This window comes from Centropristis striata, chromosome 16 (genome assembly GCF_030273125.1).
Source record: "Centropristis striata isolate RG_2023a ecotype Rhode Island chromosome 16, C.striata_1.0, whole genome shotgun sequence".
Classification (NCBI taxonomy): domain Eukaryota; kingdom Metazoa; phylum Chordata; class Actinopteri; order Perciformes; family Serranidae; genus Centropristis; species Centropristis striata.
In genome coordinates this window covers 17545576-17566189 of record NC_081532.1, presented here as the reverse complement: position 1 = coordinate 17566189, position 20614 = coordinate 17545576, and the positions used below count along the sequence as shown (strand labels likewise).

Sequence of the window (20614 nt, the reverse complement as noted above, 5' to 3'; positions counted from 1 at the left end):
AATCCCAAATGAAATAAATACGTTTAAATGTATAAAACTTTCCTTCATGGGAGGGGATTAAACCTATGTTAACTAAGTGAGTGAACTAACAGAAAACAGCCATGCCAGACAGCTAAACTTGACAGCTGGTTAGTGTTTCAAAGAAGGGGATGTTTCTGTCAGGATAACCTCTTCAGAGTCTCAATTGCCTGTGAATTCCCAGACTACCTGATAAAAGAACTGTGGTTGTGACCTGGCTAAAATTGCTGGCTGCAACTCTTGCTCTGATTCATCCATGCTTCAAATGAGTCTGCAGCAATTTGAAGACCAGTGATAAGTCACTCTTTGAAAGAGTTATAAAAAGGAGGCTGTGTGGCCGAGCTGCTAGATGAAAGTCTAATGCCATTTCCTTTTGTTTTACTAGGAAAGATTCTATGAATATAATGATCTGATGTAGATATCTTTGACCTCAATGAATCTATCATACTTCTCCTACTTTAAAGTAATAATCTCACAGATTGGCACATTGGTCAGCCAGAGAGGGTAGACGGAGTTTAAGCAACAGACTCCCTCTTAAACTCACTTGTTGAAAACACAGTGCTTACTATAGTTAAGTGATATCTCCCTAATTTCAGCAGCTCTTCCCTCATACCTGTTTCACTTAACTCCATTGATATTTACTATCATTGTGTGGGGTTTTGTTGGTCTGTCTTTCATGCTGTGGGCTTTGTTTAACCCTCACTGCAGAAAAAGTCTTATTAAACACTGTGCAAAGTTGATATCTGGTTGCAGAGATAAGTCAAGTAACTTTCAAAGACATACACAAAAGCACGATCAAATTTGCAACATGCAAGCTGTAATTTTGCAACATATGATCATTTCCTCTAGTAAAGTATGAGCATGTAAGAGCCCTGTAGGACATGCAACATTTGCGCTGTGGCAATAGTTTGCTAGCAGTGATTGCAAATCACATTTGTGAAATGGACCACTGGTTTGGTAAATGGTAAATAGACCTGCACGTATATAGAGCTTTTCTAGTCGCTTCGCCGAAAACTCAAAGCGCTTTACACTACAGACTGTGCTCATTCGCCCGTTCACACACACATTCATACTGGTGGCAGAGGCTACCCTAAACTGCCACCATTGGGAATTCATTCACACACCGACGAACGCAGCATCGGGAGCAATTTGGGGTTCAGTATCTTGCTCAAGGATACTTCGACATGTAGGCTGACATGGTCTGGGATGGAACCACCAACCCTCCGATCAGAAGACGAACCGCTCTACCAACTGAGCCACAGCCGCCGGTATGACTGAAGACACTATACAAATAAATACTCCACTCTGGTGCAAACTTTCTTTATTTATGAACTGCTGGCTGAATTAGAATTTAGCAATGTTCAATTATCCAATTGAGTAATGGTTTCAGCTCTGGACTGATGATCAAGACACCTTTGTAGAACCTGTGTAAACCTCCACGATGTGTAAAGTTAGTCAGGTGTTGGGACAAGCATGCTGCATGCTTATTGGCTCACAGAACATTTTTGATGCTCAATACTATGGAAGCAAGTCAGATAGTGCCTAAAAGCATCAAAGCACTACTTGTGAAAGCCCAACGTCATGTCTAAGATGTAAAGATTCACCAATAAAAATCACTGATGGAAGATTCATCAATGATAAAAATAACTGTGAGCAGATACAATCTTAACCTTTTGAGTAGCACCTTTTGCCATGACGCACATAGTATTTATAAAAAAAAAAAACAATACTGTCAGACTGATTGATAACTGGTATAGAGGAGTATCAGTATGCCTCGCAGGTTTATTAACATATCTTCTCACTTCACTGTGTCAGCGCCACTCTCTTTCTGAGGTGCCGAAACTAGAGCTGACAGCATCTCAGAGACATTGTTTGCACATTTGATTGAATATGTGTCCTGAGCTCACTGTTGGTGATTCAGACATGTATCTGAGAGTTTTTATTGGTAAAGCCTTTCTTTCTGCATATTAGTATCCACAGAAACGATGAAATCAACATATGTTCAAATGATCCACAGATATATCCATGTCTGGCGTGAAGCGGCACAGAGCGAGAGAACTAATTAAAGCAGGGACCCAGGGATTTGTCTTGTGATTCTGCTGAGTGGGAGGTTTTTCTTTCAAAACAGTGTATATGTATTGGAGAATGACTTTTGAAAACCAGACATCTCAGCACTTGGCCAAGAAATTGTCACTGGTATTGATCAAGTTACTATGGTCACTCTTTGGATGTATTGTGGTTGTTAGAAAAACAAACATTTTGAATGGAGATTTGACATAAGAAGATGTTACTTTTGTATTGCAAAAAGTTAAGATGAAAAATTCATATGATAGAGCCCACTGGTCATGGTTACATCCACTGGTATACTTGGTGACTGCCTCCCTTTGTGCCCCATGTTAAAATTGCAAAAGTGCTTTCTTAGATGTCCCCATGGTAGATAAAACATACAGATACAGTGCCCTCCGACGTACCCATCCAGTGGAGAAAATGGGATGCAGTGCCCTCTAGGGTTTCTATAAATGGAGAAAACGTGATAAAATGCACTCTAGGTTGTCCATAAAAGGAGAAAATGTAATAAAGCACCCACTAAGGTGACCGTAGACGGATAAAATGTGATAAAGTGCTTTCTAAGGTTTCTGTTAATGGGGAAAACGTGACAAAGTGCAGTCTAGGGTGTTCATAAATGGAGAAAAAAACAATGCAGTGCCATATAGGCTGACCTACATACAAGGAAACTGTCTGGGCACTGGTGCCCCACTGCATGCAGCTGGGGCCCTTTTTTATTATTTTCATCTCTGCCCCTCAGACAGTCCAAGTCCAAGATTTTTCTGGTTCCAACTGACCAGTAGCTAATAACAAAGATACATTTGAGCTCCAGCAGTAATACAAGACAATTCAGATATATCATAAACTCTAAACATGCTTGAAATTACCTGCATGACACACAAAGCCTCCAGTGTGATGAAGGGTCCATTACGCCATATGTAAAAAATGGAAAGATGATATTGATGTGGAGAAGTTTTTCAACAGTGATTTACCAGTTACTAAGCAACAGCATAGGGTTATGTTCATAGCGTGCTGCCACCAAATATTAAAGGCTGAATTGATGCTCTGATCCTCAGTTATTACAATCCGTGAACTTTTCTGTAATGAGCAGACGCAGCCTGCAAAACCCAAACCTTCTTGTCCACAACAGCAACCGTATTATTCAGGAGATACTAAACTTCTGCTCATTCACAAAAGATAAAGCCTGACAATCTACTGACAGTTCAGTGTTTCAATATACACTGATACACATTAAGTCATGGACTCCCATTAGAAAAGATTTTACTTCAGAAGTCATTCATATGACTCTTACTCTGATTGACCTTACGTTTATAGTGAATTAAATAGTCAAAAACTATTTCATATTTATCTGGAGACCCCAGGAACTCCCTGAAGAACCCCAAGACCCCTAATTGAGAACGACTGATCTACTGTATGCAGTATAGCTGGTGTGTGCTTGGAAATTGAAAGGACATGAGAGAAAACAGGCTGCATGAACCATATATTCTCGACTTATTGACAGGCCCTTTGTATCACAGGCCCTTTGTGTTCCAAATCCTCCTCAGAAGTGCATATTCAATTCAAGCAAAGTAGAAACATCAAAACATGTCAGAGGGTTTTGACTTTTAAAGTACTTCCAATCAAATACTCTAGCTTTTCTTCCAAAAGGTGTAGCAGCATTTTGTTGTGTTCATTGGTTTTTCAATGGAGCTCTGTGAAAGGCTCTAAAACCAGCAAGGTGGTCTTTTTTAGTGTGCTTTTTCTTTTTTTTTTGCTGCCACTGTTCGTGTGAAAGGAGCTTAAGTGGAGCTGAGTCGCTAGCAATGGGATTTTAGAAGAAGCCCTGCTTGCACTGAGTGCAACTTTGCTGAATGTGTTGCTCTGAATGTGCAGCCGTGTGCAGGAATGATGCTAGAAGTTTAAAAAAACTAGATGAAGATGTTAAGTTTTCAGGTTTTTTCTATATATTCATATGAATTTGAAATCTGAAGAAAGCCCAGAGGGAATTGCTTCAAATTTGGAGCAAATGTTCCCTTGGACTCAAGGATGAACTGATTAGACTTTGGTGGACAAAGGTCAAGGTCACTGTAACCTCACAGCTATCTCATTGTCGTGAAAGCAACATCTCAGGAATGCCTTGATGGAATTTTCTTGAAATATGGACTCAAGGATGAATGTTCACTTGGACTCAAGGATGAATTGATACCATTTCGGAGGTCAAAAGTCACTGTGACCACACGTTGATGTCACGCTTATGAATGTGATATCCTCGAGGGAGTTTCTTAAGTTTGGGTAAAAACGTCTGCTGCGACTCAAGGATGAACGAATTTGACTTTGGATGTCAAAGGAGAGAAGGCAATTATACCTCATGATTTTAAATTCCATTCCCATGAATTTGAGATCTCAGGAAGGCCAAGGGGGGAACTTCTTCAAATTTGGCACAAACATAAAATTGGACTCAGTTATGAACTGATAAGATAATAGTGGTGAAGGTTCAGGGTGACTGTGGCCTCCAAACACTAGGTCCATCCTTGAATCCAAGTGAACATTCATGCCATGCCAAATGAATACCCTTTTTATGAGTCTGGAAAGACATGGATGTAATTTGCAACTTGACTGGTTGGTGGAGGCATCCAACCATGAAACTGTAATTTTAGTTTAAATTCAAACATTTTCAGCCTCAGTTTTTATTATTACATGAAGCCATTAGTGTATCTGAGACCCAAAATTATTCTTATTACTCTCTCTACTGTGTATTTTGATTGCAGGGCCTGCCTACAGTCATGTCAGTGATGTTAAGTATCAATGGCCACATTGCTTTGAAGCGGATAACCTTGCTTCCTATTGCTTCTTATCTGGAATATAATGTAGGATTAAGTGCTTAAAGGGGCACTGGGGGAGCTGAGATTATTTGTCTGCCAGTGGACTGGAGCAATCATCTGCTCACTATACATTCACCAATAAGTACACTGCTATACCCTAAAGTCAAAAGGCAGTTACTGACCTACATATTTGGAAAAAAACGAGTTAAGACCTAATTCTGCCTTTTGACATCTATCCTCAACATTATAACAATTCATCATCTGAACTGTAGTGTATTGAAATCATGATGAATAATAACAACCACCAACTCAAAGAAAAAAAATACTGAAAATATTCCCTACATTTTTTATCCGTACATTATTTTATTCATACAGGAGTGCATCATAAAGGCTTTACCATGTGGTTATTTGATATATTCATCTCAATATAAATATTAGACCTAATTCCTATTAACCATGGACTATATTTACATATACAATACTTATCCTTAGGTTTCTTTTGTTCAGACAAAGGAAAGTAGGAGATGTTTTTTTACCTACTTTCCTTTGTCTGAACAAAAGAAACCTAAGGATAATATTCAGAAGTAGACAAAATGAATTTGCTAGAAGTATATATACAATACTTGCATTTACTTAAGATCGTCCAAAGGCATTGCAGCATCTGCATTTGTAATATATTTGGAATGGACTACACAGTTTCAGGGTAAAACTTTCTGCCTAAAAAGGTATAACATAAATACATGAAAACATTTCAATAAGTTTTATATTAAGTCAGCCTGTGACCATGTTTTCCTCTACTTCACTCTCTCTGTTGGGCCTTGGCAGGGCAGCACAGTCTGGTATGAATAATCTAATTTCACATAATCTCATTCTTTGGCCCAGCTTTGCTTTGTGGATTTGTGTGTTATATTTGTTAGGCAGACAGACAGACAGCAGATTATCTTTTCATGCCTGCACACACTCTACTTCCATCCTCTATTTACATCCCTCATTTTATCTTGTTCATCTCCCTCATTCATTCCTCCTAGCTGCAACAAAGTGACAAGCTTGATGCATTCGATGACTGACTAGGTAAGACATTTGCATCCGGAACAGCTAGCTAAATGTTCCCTAAGTGCGAATGTGATTTACCATTAGAAAACAGTAACATAAAATATATTGACAAGAACTGCGTTTGTTAAGGATAAATGTGAAAATAAAGTTCATAAGGGAGGCTGAATGCTGTGTAGTTAGATTTTTACTGCAGATTTAAATCTTGACACATGCAATACAAAGAGGGGTTTGATCTTCCTCCGACACACTTAGGGTTTCCACCATGACAGCGCAGCTAAGGGGGTGGATGGAGCCAGATGCACTGAGGGATGATGGGAAGGGAAGGGGAGTTGGGTGGGCAGAGATGGATGGATAGATGGATGAGCAGAGAGTGGGCAGCAGTCGCAGAGACGGAGGGATGAGGTGGGAAAAAAATGACAAATGCAGAGATGAAAGAGACCCCCACCACACACACACACACACACACAGGGTATGTTGTCATCTGGTGCTTATATTTTTACACAGAGCTATGTGATATAAAAAAGCATGATGTGAGGGTGTGAATAATTGAAAGTGACTCTCAGATGTGTCCATGTCCCTGTTTATTTATTTTTTCCCTCATTGAAGATGGTTGTCAGTAATAACACAGCCAGTTTTTTCATTCCATATATTTCACAGTGTATGATATTGAAAGTCACTTTTAAATGTTACTTTAAACCTAGGGCTATGTCGTTATCAGTGCTAAATGATTAATCCCATTTATTTTTCACTTGTTGGAGTCATTTATCAAATTAATATCCTAAACTATGCATGGTCACAGTTGATCAACTGTGCTGCTTTTCTCCGTATCACTTATTTTTTGGTAATTTTCAGCCAATAGTGGTTGAGATACTGAAAGATCTCAATACAGTTGCATCTCAATAAATTAGAATATCATGGAAAAGTCATATGATGATTGTATTGTTCCTGTTTTTAATATCTGTCTCTTATGGACCCTGAGTCGTGAATAATATTTGATTGATTGATGAACATACTTTTCAGAGGCCAACATTTCCATAATAAACATTCTTTTTAGAATTGATCTTTTGTAATAATGAATTGTAGGTCTTCATTTAATGTAAGCCATAATCATTATAATTAGAAGGAATTAAATACATCATTATGTGTGTAATGGATCTATATAATGTGTTCCACTTTTTGAATTGAATTACTGACATAAATAAACTTTCTATGATATTCTAATTTATAGAGATGAGGGTTGCACATGCACATCACAAGGCACTCACAAGACAATGGTAGCAGGTAAAACACTTCAACAAGATCTCAAACCTAAAAGACAGAATAGGTTGTTTGTCAAAACCAACCACAACCACCCATAAGATAATTTGTAAAAATTACCCATATGGTTGTTTTGTGGTTCGCTGTACAGAGCAGAAGGAGCATTTCTTGAAATAGCGCACATGTCTCTGATCTATGTTTAGGGCAAACAACTTCCTGGAAAGGCATTATGAAATACATTTTAAACAGTAAATGCATGCACGTAAATACTGTTTTTCGAAGCTTCCATGACCCCTGCCACCTTCCCCGTGTGTGAGTTCTGTGCTTTATACTCCCCCTCACCATCATTCATGATTCCTACAGCCTATGGAGGGCGGGGGAGGACAGTCTAAAACATAGGCCTACAATGTTGTATTTTGCTGCCTGTATAATCAACCTATGGGGTCATTTTTCAGGGGAGACCAGTCTCAGCATTTCCATGGCATTTCAAGCGTTTCAGTTATCCTGGAAAAAGGATTTGAGTTTGTTGGCAGTAGAGGATGTGGGCGAAGCTCCAAGTATGTATTGTACAGTTTGCCACCAGGTTAAGCTGCATAAACTGGATCACTTTTCAAATCCACATCAAGTTTCTGAAAAAACGTTGCTGGAGTGGCAGAAACAGAGCTGACAGCATCTTACTTGCATTGCTGTCTTTTTTTTTTTTTTGATAAAATTTACTTTGGGCAAGTAAATTTCTGTTCCTGAAAAAAATGAATGTTGAACCCTGATACACGAATGAATGAATGACTGCAACCAAATAGATTTAAGGCACTTCCGTTTCATTCGGGTACAACAACAGAAGAATCCTAACAACTTTGGTAATTCTGACTTTTACATACCCACACAATCTTGTTGATGTTTACGATTGAAGTGAAATTTCTCGTCCACTGTTGCATGGATCATCATATATTTCGGTGCACATGTTGACTTTGGAGACTCTGTAACCAGTCGTTTGACTTTGCACTGATGACAAACTGATGGGTAAAATAAGGATTCCATGGTGACTACAGCTGCTATTCTGCAGTATGGTGTTATGTTTACATTTTATAGAAAATATTGCTTAAGGGATACTCAAATTACAAAATACTGCAACTCCAGGGATCTTAGCAGGTGTTGCCAAGTCCAAGTCAGTGCACACCTGCTGCTATCATATTTACAATATGTAAATCAGCACTTTGCCAGTTTTCTGAGCTACATTCGAACATAGCTGCAGCTGGTGTTTGTTGTGTTGTCTAATACTGAGGTCATTTTTTTTTTGTCTGTTCAAAGAGCACATGGATTATTTGCATTGAATCAAGCTGCACAGCCGGTGAAAGTTGTAGCTTTGGAGCAATTCTACACCAACATCAAAATCAGTATGCTTATTCGGGCACTCAACAACTCACACATGCTGAGTTGTGTAACCACCAGTGATTGACCACACCTTAGTTATATAAGTGCTCTCTGTAGTACACCAGCAGCTCTATGGTGTCTCAGAGTGAGTTAATGTGTGATTTGACTCTTAATATACCGCTGGAATTATTAAACCAGACCTGGGCATTAGGCTGCCCGGGGGCCACATCCGGCTTCTTGGCTGTCCCTGTCGGCCTGCGAGAGGTTACCCCGAAATTAGAATCAATACAACCATAGTGCTTTTATTTTGAAGCCGATTCTGTGTATGTGCGTGCATGCATACACACCTGCACAGAAATGCGTTCCACAAAGAACACTGAGTTAGCTTGTTGTCACTCACCTTGAAAGCTTTTTGCATAAAGTTAATAAATTGTTGCCACGGGGATGAGCGAATGGAACACTGTCAGGACGTCAAACACTTAAAATGTCATAACAACCGCAACAGCGCGAGGACTCTGTTAGCATACAGCCTCCACTTGTTTCCCCGGTTCTTGTATTTACTAAGCGTTACGGTAAGAACGCGTTAGACCCACCTTCAAAATAAAAGCAAACATGTAGCTTTCAAAATAAGAGCACATGGATGTGTTAGCAGAGTGCACCACAGAATTTACAAGAAGACTGTCAAAATATGGTGCCTTAAATAAAACAGGAGAACCCTTTTTCTCTTTTACAATAATTTATTAAAATATACAATGATTTAGATGGAATAGGGGCATTAGAATCTGCCACCAAATTTTCATTTTTTATACTTTCTAAATTGTTGATCGATGTTTATTCACGCACGGACAAATAACTCTTTACCCCACCTGCTGAAAAAAAGAGGAAACACTGGGTTTACTGCATAACATACATGCTCTATATTGTTTTTGTGGTTTGAATGTGTGTATTTTGTGTTTAAAATAAATGGAAAAGTGAGATAATGAATGGATTTTTTACTTTTTTTTTTTTTTTTTACTGCTATTTTACTTACTCCACATTCACACACTTATCATAACATGTATTCTTACCACTAGCAGTTCAAAACCATATAATTTACTGCATTTTATCAAGAGATGAAATTAATATTGAGCAGAGTTAAGTTCAGAGTATTGGTCCGGACCTTTACAGTAACTCATGTGGCCCCTTGGGAAAATTAATTGACCACCCCTGTATTAGACTTGCTCATTCACTGTATACAATTATCCATACCTGCACTTTTTTTTACCTCTTGATCTGCAAATATAACATTAGGAAGATACGCTGAGTCAGTCAGTTCTTTATTGTCGCTGAGGAGACATTGTGTTTTTGCAGCAACAAAGAATACAGGTGTAAACTGGAGAATATTAAAACAAATGTTAGCAAAACAATTAGCATTTTTATGGTGATAATAAAATCGAAGCTTCAAGGCAAAGAGTAGTAAAACTGCAAAATGCCTTTAGACAACAAAGACACTTCATCCAAGTTATGCAAATTCTGCCCCATAATATTCTGTAGATGAATTGGATGAAAGTCTTGTATATGCACAAAAAAACACAGCTTGGCTTTTATCCTAACATCGTGCAATGTGCGTTTGAAACATTTTCATTAGCACAAAGGGATGAAGAAGCTTCTTCAAAGGAATCCTGCAATTATTCATCCGAAGGTAGAGCTGAAAAGTTTTCTTTCTTACAGGGATAGTGATATATGCCAACATTCTTTAACTTTGAGCACAACTTGTGATGATGTGTCTGTGTATGAATAACTAGGACATGGATTTAATTGGCAGCTCGTCCTTTAAAAGACTTTCATTTGAACCCCTACTTCCTATTTATTAAGTGACATGCCAGATTTTCAACTTAATAATGCAGACATCTATTTTGGACAAATAAACCTCCACTTACTTTTAAGTTTTTCTTGGACGAAACTTCAGAATTAAACCTTTAGAGAGATTAACTTATATAAGAACATAAAGGAAACTTCAACTTTAGGTCTTGTTTTGAAAACCTTGATCCAATGATGAATAGGTAAAGCAATTAGTGTTAATTTCATCTGATGATATTCAGTTATGGTTGGGCAGTGTCTTCCAGTCTTCCAAATTGGCATATCGGGACGTTCACAGTGAAACGTAGCAATGAATGAGATTGTTGTTGTTTATATAGTTTCTTTTGTACTTTTTATATGTTTGTTATTAATTACTATTTTTACTTTTTGCACTTTGGAGAACCATCTTCACTGCCTCACTTGGTGAGAAGTGAAAAGGCTACATTTCCTCCCATTTGGTGATGCACCGGTCATGGATTTTTTTTAATATGCACCAATTTAACCAGTTATAATAGCCAACCACAAAAAATATGCCATATTTAACCACCGGACAGAAACTACAAGCTTTACACCTTACAGTGGAAGAATTGTCAGGACTGAGGAAAATCACGATGTTTGGCTCAGTGCTTGATGACTGTCGGCCATTGGTGATGGATCAGCCCAAACCTAACTGAAGGAATTTTCAAGATAGATGATAAAAAATCTCCCAAAATAGTTGGGAAAAAACCTCATGCAAAAAACTGCAGCGGTAGTGGAGCTGGCCTGTTGCTGCTAACAATGCTAATACCACCGGAAAAACAGTCCCCGAAATGGCAACAGTGGGGACAGACTGCAACAGTCCAACCCAAGACGGGAGCAGCAGGTGACTGTTGCACTTCCACAACTTTGCTGTGGGTCGAGACGGCTAAGTGATAACTTAATTTTTAAATGTGATATGGAATTAGCTCATATCGCATATATCGCTGTACTTAAAAAAATATTTCTTTATATATAAATGATGCCCTTACTAGGGCTTGTCATATTTAGTTATTTTATAATGTCTGTTATTATTTTCTCCTAACAATATATTTATTTCAGAAAAAGATTGGCCTATTTTATTTCATAGGCTATTTTTATTTAAGATATTTTTTTATTTAAATGTGCACTTAATGGATCTTTGATTTTACAAAAGGTACTCCTGTTGTTATACAGTATTTATGGTCACTAAATTAAGGGTTTCAATAAAACTACTCGTGACATGTCATATTTGGCTTTGACTTTGACTGAACATTTGCTCTCACTTTGCGATGAAAATATTGGGATATATATTGTATATATAAATTGTATAAATATATTGTAATATAACTTTTGGTCCATATCGCACAGCCCTACTAACATGCAGCTGTCACAAATATGTGTTGTTGTTTGTTGAAGTCACACGGAGGACACCATAACTCCACTATATCTTTCCACAGTAAATAGTGTTGTACTGCTGAATTAATGTTCTGACTGACATGTTCAGCCTCTGCAAATGCTTCACATCTTATTTTTATAGTGTCTCTGTTAATATTTGAGATGCACCAGATGCCGTAATTATAGTTTGATTTGTTAGTTTGTAGCGGTGCTGCATGGGAAACTGTTATGAAGCTTTTCCTTAAACAGAATTCAGACATTTTTATCCGAAAAAAGCACTGGTGTTTTAACTAATACCTCAGTGGATCAAAAAAAAAATCAAAAAAGAATGGCTCGTATTAAAATAACTTTTTTGTTTTGTTTGTTTATGCACCAAAAAAGTACAACTCGCTTGTATATCTGTTCCACTGGTGCGTTAAATATCACAGCAGCACAGATCAGAAGCTCTGCCTGCCATCTTTATATTTATCTCATCTCGGAACACTGGTTACCTTTGGTATTTATTCTGCTGCACTGTTTATTCAAGCCAACAACACAGGGCAACAGACTAGTGCAGCTGCTCTGAAGCTTCTTTGCAAAGAGAGGTCTCTAAAGAACTATTACATATGACCATTATTAATACTGCCTAATCAGTTTATTACCGATTGTTCGATGTTTTCTGGTGGAGTTCTGTATTTAGAAAGCTCAGCCTTTTCAAACACACTAATCTTGTACAAAACTCTACTTGACTCGGCTCCTGTTTTCTATTTATGAGCTTTGAAATGAATGGAAGGCACAGCCATTAATTCCCTCTATACAGTCCTAGATAGAACAGAAAGCTTAAGCTGTGAATCTGCACTGCAGTGCTGTGCACAGGCAGACAATCGTCAACACACACACACACACACACACACACACACACACGCATACAGACGTTGTTCTCCTCCTGCTTACTGACCTGTTTCAATAATTCAGAAGAGTGACTTGCTGGCTGGCTGGCAATGGGCTCTATCCATGGACTCGGTCAACCGTTACGCACAAACACTCCCACACACACACACACCCACTCACACAAGCATAGTGTTTTTTATGCTTGGCAGTTTTACATCTGTGCAGCTATACACACCAAACAAGCTTCAGAGATTTGATCCCATAAGGATATGACATCTTCTGCAACCATATGTATGTATTCATGTGTGTTTGTGTGTCTACTGTATGTTGCATGGTTTGGCATGTGCATTTGGAATCCACTACAGCATACATTGTGTTGTTAAAACACAGGGGCTAATGGTGTTACTTAATGGTGGCTAATGGACTGTGTGCATGCTTGAGTGAGAGGTCTGTTTTGCATTCCTAGTTGTGCCTCTGATAGGATTTACAGCGTGAGTTTGAGTGTCTGTGTTCCAGGTGTAAAGGTATGGCAGGTTTTACTGTTTAATGACTGGAATGAAAATCAGAGTGCTTTCCACACGAACAGCCCAGGCACCTGGGTAAATATTTTGAAGAATAGTGGATAATGAAGAACTGTATATATATACTATATTATATTATATACTTTTTATTACACTGTCAACCGATTCTGAAATGAATCCTGAAAAAACAAAGGATACATAAAAAATAAAAGCTAAATATAATAGTTAATCTATGACTATTTAAATATAAAAAGTTATATATATATGTGTGTGTGTGTGTGTGTGTGTGTGGATGGATGGATGGATAGATAATATTACATTCAAATTCTTGAAAAAAATCCTGGGAAAAAACAGATAATTAAAAATATAATAAATAGCTTAATTTACATCAGTACTGTGTTCACTATCAGTCAATTGCTGACTATTTAGATATATCATTTAAAAAAATAGCAAAATAAACATCAGTATTGTATATTTAGTGTCAGTCAAATCATGACTATTTAATTATAGAATAAAAAATATATTTTTTTCTTTTATTTATTGACTCTCTCTGCCTAACTTCTGGCAGATTCAAAATGTGCAAAGAGCTGGAGATGGAGGCATGAGTGGAGCTGAGGTGGGCTGAATACAGTGGCTACCCGGCTGTAACGACACCCACCTGTCACTCAGAGCCACCATGCTCTTAGTTATGCATACATTTAAGCCTTATTATAATTTAACCTGTTGAAATCCATCCCCTAAACAGTGGTCATGTAAGGGAACATTGGTGTAGAGACCCAAATGTTTTTTTTCTTCCTGTAAACATGTTTATTTCTGCTGTAAACTAGGAAAGTTGGAAAATTTCAACCTGAGGGTCTATGGGGGTTGGTAGTCAAGGAAATGCAGTTTTTTAACACATCTGCCATGGCTTAATTTTTCTGCCCCAGATGGTGCCACTTTACTGAAGAATAGCACCATTAATGAAGCTCTGCGAAACTGGTGACTGGTACACATTGCATTCTTGTAACTCATTCACAATAAAATCATTCAGCAGGTCAGCCAAAAAAAATGTTTTAATGTTATCAGTCTGAAAAGGCAGATATCAGAAAGCACACCCAGCTACAAAGGAGTATAACTAAACTCCAAATACCACGATTCAAGTCGAATCTATAAAAATACTGAGAGATAAAAGCAGAGAGGCTTTCAAAACAGAGTTTGCTCTTTGGTTTCCAGCACGGTTTATCCTCCATGGACACAGCTAAGGGGATCACAGGTTGGCCATAGTCCCCCCTGCTATCATCACAGTAGGACCACAGCAGTGTATGATTGCTCGGCACAGTGTGGATAATGCTGGCTAACCCAGGTCCATGTAAACATCCTATTACAGTCTTGACTTTAAAAACTTCAAAAATCATTTCTTAGAAGCATAACTGTGCTCCTTTCCTCACAGATCACAGTAATACTGTATAGGTTACTTAGGTAGAAAAAAAGTTAGATTTAATTTAGCAAAATATGGTGGCATCTGGTAAAATATCTTCGACCATGCACTTAAATTCAAAGTCAAATCTTTATTACCCTGTAAATGATAGGATTGGTAGGTACAAACTGTTTTTCCTCGGTTACAAACATAAATATATGATCTCAGTAGAGTCTCGAAACACTGTCCATGCTGTGAACTCTAAACTAAAGAATAAACAAGCTGTAATTCAACAGACTTCCTGTGGCTTTGTAGCTTGGAGTTACATAAGCTTTTGAATAATTGAAAGTAATTATTTTTAGTATACGTTTTGCTGTGGACGGAATTGTGTTCCATGTTTCACGTGGGGATTCCTTCACGCTTTCATCATCGTCCGTCACCATGTTGAGGTAAGTTGCAGTGGCATATCACCCCAGGTACCAAGGCTCATTAAAGGATACATGCACTCTTCCAAAGTCCGGACCAAAACTGAGTAAACGTAGTCTCACCCTGGGGATGCACGCTCATTAGACTGCACCAGTTGTCTTTTCCCATCGGGAATCAACAAGAAGCCAACCACTGACCCACAGTTTGTGTAATGATGTTGTCTGCAACTTTAATGCTTTGTGCCGTTATGGATTTCATCAAAGTTTAATGTTGCTGCTGCTGCTGCAATTGTCACATAACTGAAACTCGAGTTTAATGGCGAATAACACAAGACCTCTATGGATAATAACGTTTTTTAACCCCTAAATGATTTTGTGGCAGGCCAGCAAACCCGGACGAATTACTGTTTTTCAGAGACTGTAACAAGCTTAGATTCAAAGCAAGTAAAATAAACCAGTGTCATATGAATCTAGAAGACAGAAGGATTAGATTAATACCAACCATGTCTGATGTCTTGTCGAGAAGGAAGTTAAATAATGTTCCAAAGTTGCACTAAATTTTAACAAGGAAAAAACTATCTGTTTTTCAAAGGGGTCCAATGACATCTCACTATAAGATGAATAAATATCAGTGAGTTCAATGGATTGACATGAGTTTCCCCTTAACAGAGATGCCCACTTTTCTAGTCGCTTTGCGACCACTCAAAGCGCTTTACACTACAGACTGCGCTCATTCACCCTTTCACACACACATTCATACTGGTGGCAGAGGCTACCCTAAACGGTCCCACCTGCCACCATTGGGAATTCATTCTCACACCGATCTTGCTCAATGATACTTCGACATGTAGGCTGCAACGGTCAGAGGGGGTCAGGGATCGAACCACCAACCCTTCAGTTGGGGGGCAACCCACTCTACCAACTGAGCCACAGCCGCCATGCAGTTCTCCTCAAGCAGTATAAAGTCATTTTAGCCTGTTCTAAAATTGTATATTTTAGCATTTCTGCTTACTGGAGTCCCTAAACAGTCTTGGAATTGTATACATTGGGAATTTATTAATATATTCATGTGTGATGATGTAAGTCCCCATAGTAGCAATTCATTGTAGTGATACCATTTTTTGAAACCAGAGGCCTAGGTCATTTAGAGGATGGATGGCTTTTCTATATTGACAAAAATGGGTTTCTTTGCACCAAGCCTGTTTAACAAATGCTATCGACCCCAAAATTGCTGCAACAGCTTATGAGACACAAGTGAGCATGGGGGTATCCATTGTATACTTCCTGCATATAAAGTTGCTGAATCTTAAATTAACCGCCAGGTTCCCAGTTTCAGATGATGTACAACACTTCTATCTGGCATCTACTTTTTACCTTTTATCCCCCCCTAAACATCCACTTCCCCCCACCATCACGCCTCTACAAAGGGGTGGAATATGGTTTATAATAGTGGCCATAAAAAAAGTATAATTCAACCACAGACAGCCGATATACATGAGATCAGGTAGATGACTTTTATTTGTCTGTTTGTGTCTGTAAATAGCTACTGCAACAAAGCATGGTGTGGAGTTACATAATGGCCTTGGACTAGTTTCTGCTGTGCAGGCAAATTGATAGAGCATGTTCCACTTTGTGGTCGTAGTCGTGCTTCTTTCAGGGTCGTTTACAGGGTGGAACGTCATTTAAAAAATAAACAAATATTTGGAGAAGGATAATTAGTTCATTAAATCAATCATTCAGTGTTTTGTGCTCTTTGGCTCCAAAGCATGTTTTTATCAAAAAGTAAACTAGAAAAGTTGCTGAATAAACTGTGCCTATCCAGTGCATGTCTCTCTTCCTAGCACCCAGTGGGTGTAAAGCTCATGGCCTTGCATTTATTTCAGGGTGTGGTCCTGCATATTAACACCAGTCAATCACTTTTGCTGCTCCTGGCAGATTTGCTGACAAAGAAGCTCGACTTTACCACCGTATAATTTTAGTTACGGCTTTTCCGTTTTGCCAAGGTCATACTGAGGATGGGGAATTAATGAATCACAGACCTTATCCATCATTCAGTTCATGCAATCTATCTATCTCCTCGGCCCATTTACCCAGTAGTTTAAAGTCTAATGTGTTGTCTGTTCAGTCCAATAATTTGTAAGTTTTACTTTTTTTTTTACACAAATACTGTAATTCATTCATGTCAAGAAGACCTCAGTGATAAATAGTGTTTCGGCAGTCATACCTGTGAAAGCAATCCAATGGGCAGATTTAGGAAAGGTACAAATTCTGCAGGTGATAAAATGAGGTGCATGTGTTTGTGCTGCTCTCGGCAGATTTCATTATTGGCTGACTGTGATGACTCTTCGTGTGTGTGTGTGTGTGTGTGTGTGTGTGTGTGTGTTCCTGCTGAAACTAGACACCACCACACTATTGATGTGAGAGCAATCTCTAACTCTCCTTTGCATCTATCTTTATCTTCTTCCGTCTTTCTCCTTTTCACTTTAACATTCATCCACTTTTTTACTCTTTTTCTTCCTCCCTCCATCCTCCTTCTGCCTTTTTTATGCCTCCACGCCAGGGACAGCCATGGCCGGAGGCATTATGTAGTCAGATTGTCTGTCCATCCATCTGTCGTTTTGAGTCTCGTGAACACAATATCTAAGGAAAACATGCAGGGAATTTCTTCAAATTTGGCACAAACATTCACTTGGACTCAAGGATGAACTGATTACATTTTGTACATGAAAGATCAAGGTCAATGTCACTGCACTATAATTTCATGTTCATCCCATTCTTGTAAACACAAATATATCAGGAACACCTAGAGGAGATTTCTTTAAAATCGGCACAAACGTCCATTTGGACTCAAGGATGAATTAATTCAATTTTGTTGGTGAAAGGTTAAGTTCACTGCTGTCCATGCTGTTGTAGTGAATGAGATATCTCAGGAACACATGGATGTCATTTCTCCAAATTTTGCATAAACATGGACCTGAACGCGAGGATTAACTGATTTTGGAGGTCAATGGCCAAGGTTAATGTGTCCTCAGAAATCTTCTTTTTTTTTTTGCCCTAACTCGAGAATTTTCTTGCTAATTAAAACAAGATTCCACACAAATGTAAGACATTTTTCAACTGCATATCTCAAGAACATAATGCGAGATTGTGACCATATTTTACATTTGGTCGGATACTGAATTGGTGACTCTAATTTTGGGTTCCCACCTTGAAACTGTGGTGATTGTGTAGTTCTTTTATGGTACAGGGATGTGTGTGAAGCATCCATGTTTTAGAATTTGTATTTGAAGCATTGTCCTCTCATGGCTACATATGAGTCCATAAAGACAAACAGGCATACAACCACAAGGTGGTAATTCCCTCACTCTTGCTATCCCCATGCTCCCTCTTCATTTTCCCTTCAGCCCTGCCCTGCTCACCCTTCCTTCCACTTTACTCTTTGCCCTCGTTCTTTTTCTCCTTGCTTCATTTTGATCCTTCCCTCCCTCCCTCCTTCCAGCCCTCCCTCCATCCTGCTGGCTCAGCTGGTATAGAAGCAGCCTTTGTTTCAGCTGTGTCCTCTATCCTTTGAAGGAGAACGAAGGGAAAAAAACGAGAGTGAGGGAGGGATATAGGAAAGACGCGAAGCATGGACAGGGTAGGAGAGGAGAAAAATCCGAATGGGAAAATGGGATAAAAAGAAGAGATGTGTGGGAGGATGAATAGAAACAGGGGAAAGGGGAAACGAAGGAAGGAAGGAAGAGGGATATCTTTGGATCAATGCGAAGGGTTGTTCAAGTCTTTGACATCCAGTAGCAACAGCATGCAAGGTCTGTGTGGGGGGATCAGTCCATAGGACATGTGCTCACACCTCCACTTGGTTCGATGATGCACAGTTGCAGCACTTTTGTTCTCAGTTAAAGGCCAACCAAGCAGTTTATTAATAATTAAGCTGCTTAGAACTCAGTCGATGCTGGTGAATGCTGCACACCTATACTGTGCTGAAGGCCCAGTTCAAAAATGAAAAGTACAGTTCAATATTGAATAACATTTTCCCCTCTTCCTTCCCTGTTCTATAGTGAGTGAAAGCACAGAAGAAGATTTTGGACCTCTACCCTCATCCATGATGTTATAGCCGGGGTAACATGTGAATCCTGAAGCAGTGTTATCCGCTTTTACATCTCTGAAGGTAAGGTACTTTTTGCATGTTCATGATTATTTTAATGCATTTTCTTAAAAGTCAGTACACTGATTTACTTTTTCCAGAAGATTGATACTACTCCCATGTTTGTATGCTAAATAGGAAGCTGCAACCACCTAGCTTAGCTTAGTATTAAGCCTCAAAGCACAGGGCCTGGGTTTGTTCAAAGTCAACAAAAATCCACCTACCAGCAACTCTCAAGCTCAATGAATCAACATGTTACATCTAAACACGTCCTTATACCTAAATTAAAGAATAAGTTGTTTGCCAATGACTCCAAAAATGGCGTACTTGACCAATATATTTAGTGTTGTTAGGTATAAACCCACCACTGTATGAACCATCTGACTATTTGAAAGTTGAAAGTTGTATTCAGTTCAGCCAACAAAACTATTTGGTTAAGTATAGGGAAAGATAGTGGTTTGGGCTAAAATAAGTACATATGTTACAGATGTAAGAACATGACCTAGCGACATAGGAGACGTATTAACTAACGTAAGTATATATTAACTTAGTTCCGTGTTAAGGGTTAGTTCTGACATATGGAGAACCACAGGAGTCACGTACATAGCATTTAATAGATTAACCCTTTATGGGGCACCCAATAAAATACTTTTTGAAAATTCCAACCCTAAAGTGTTATAGAGGACATTTCAACACTTTTCAAGACTTTCAAGACATTTGTGACTTTTTTTTTTGAAAATGTTTCATTTTTATGTTGCAAATTAGGGTCAATTTAGTTATTATTATTATTATTATTATTATTATTATTATTATTATTATTGTATTGTCAATATTATACTGATTGGTCAGATGCAATGGTAGCACTATCTGTGACGTAGCCTGATCTTCACTGATTAGCTGGAAAAATCCATGTGGTTCTATGACCTCATGGCGAGGCATGGGGACCCTATTTCGGATGTCCGCTGAAGTTACCAAATATGGTTCTTTGCCCAGTAAAAGGCATATAGCCCGCAAAGAACCATTCATACAATAAAAATAGGCATTTTACATTACTTTTCTCTCTTTCTTTTTATCTTGGGACAGAGCCAAAGCCAGCTACTTCCCTCTGCATCCAGTCTTTATTGGAGGCTAAGCTAACCACCTGCTGGCTATACCCTTATATAGTAAACAGACTTAAGAGTTGCATCAAACTTTTCAATGAATCTTCAGCAAGAAAGAGAAATGGCTTTATGATGACTTATTTCCTAAAAAGTCACCTTGTTCCTTTAATAATTCTGCTGTGGTGGCATGTGGGAAAAGTTTGTTCCTCTTGGGACTAAACTCTTCCAAACACAGACTTGCTGTGAGTGAGAAAGACTTTTTCAACTCTTTTTCTTGGAAGCAGAACTTGGACGCTGCTTAGCAAAGTTTGAGTAGTTAAGAAAAGCGAGCTGGATTCAGGGCAAAGCAGCAGGTTCTGG

General features: G+C 38.5%; 1 protein-coding gene across 1 annotated transcript in view; it reads left to right on the top strand.

Annotated features, from left to right (window-relative positions):
- The window catches only part of lrfn5a (leucine rich repeat and fibronectin type III domain containing 5a), a 144265-nt gene that overhangs the window by 52485 nt on the left and 71166 nt on the right, over positions 1-20614 (top strand). Inside the window, exon 2 of the mRNA XM_059352871.1 lies at positions 19069-19178. The gene's annotated coding sequence lies outside the window, so the exon portion shown is untranslated. The remainder of the gene's footprint in view (positions 1-19068; positions 19179-20614) is intronic.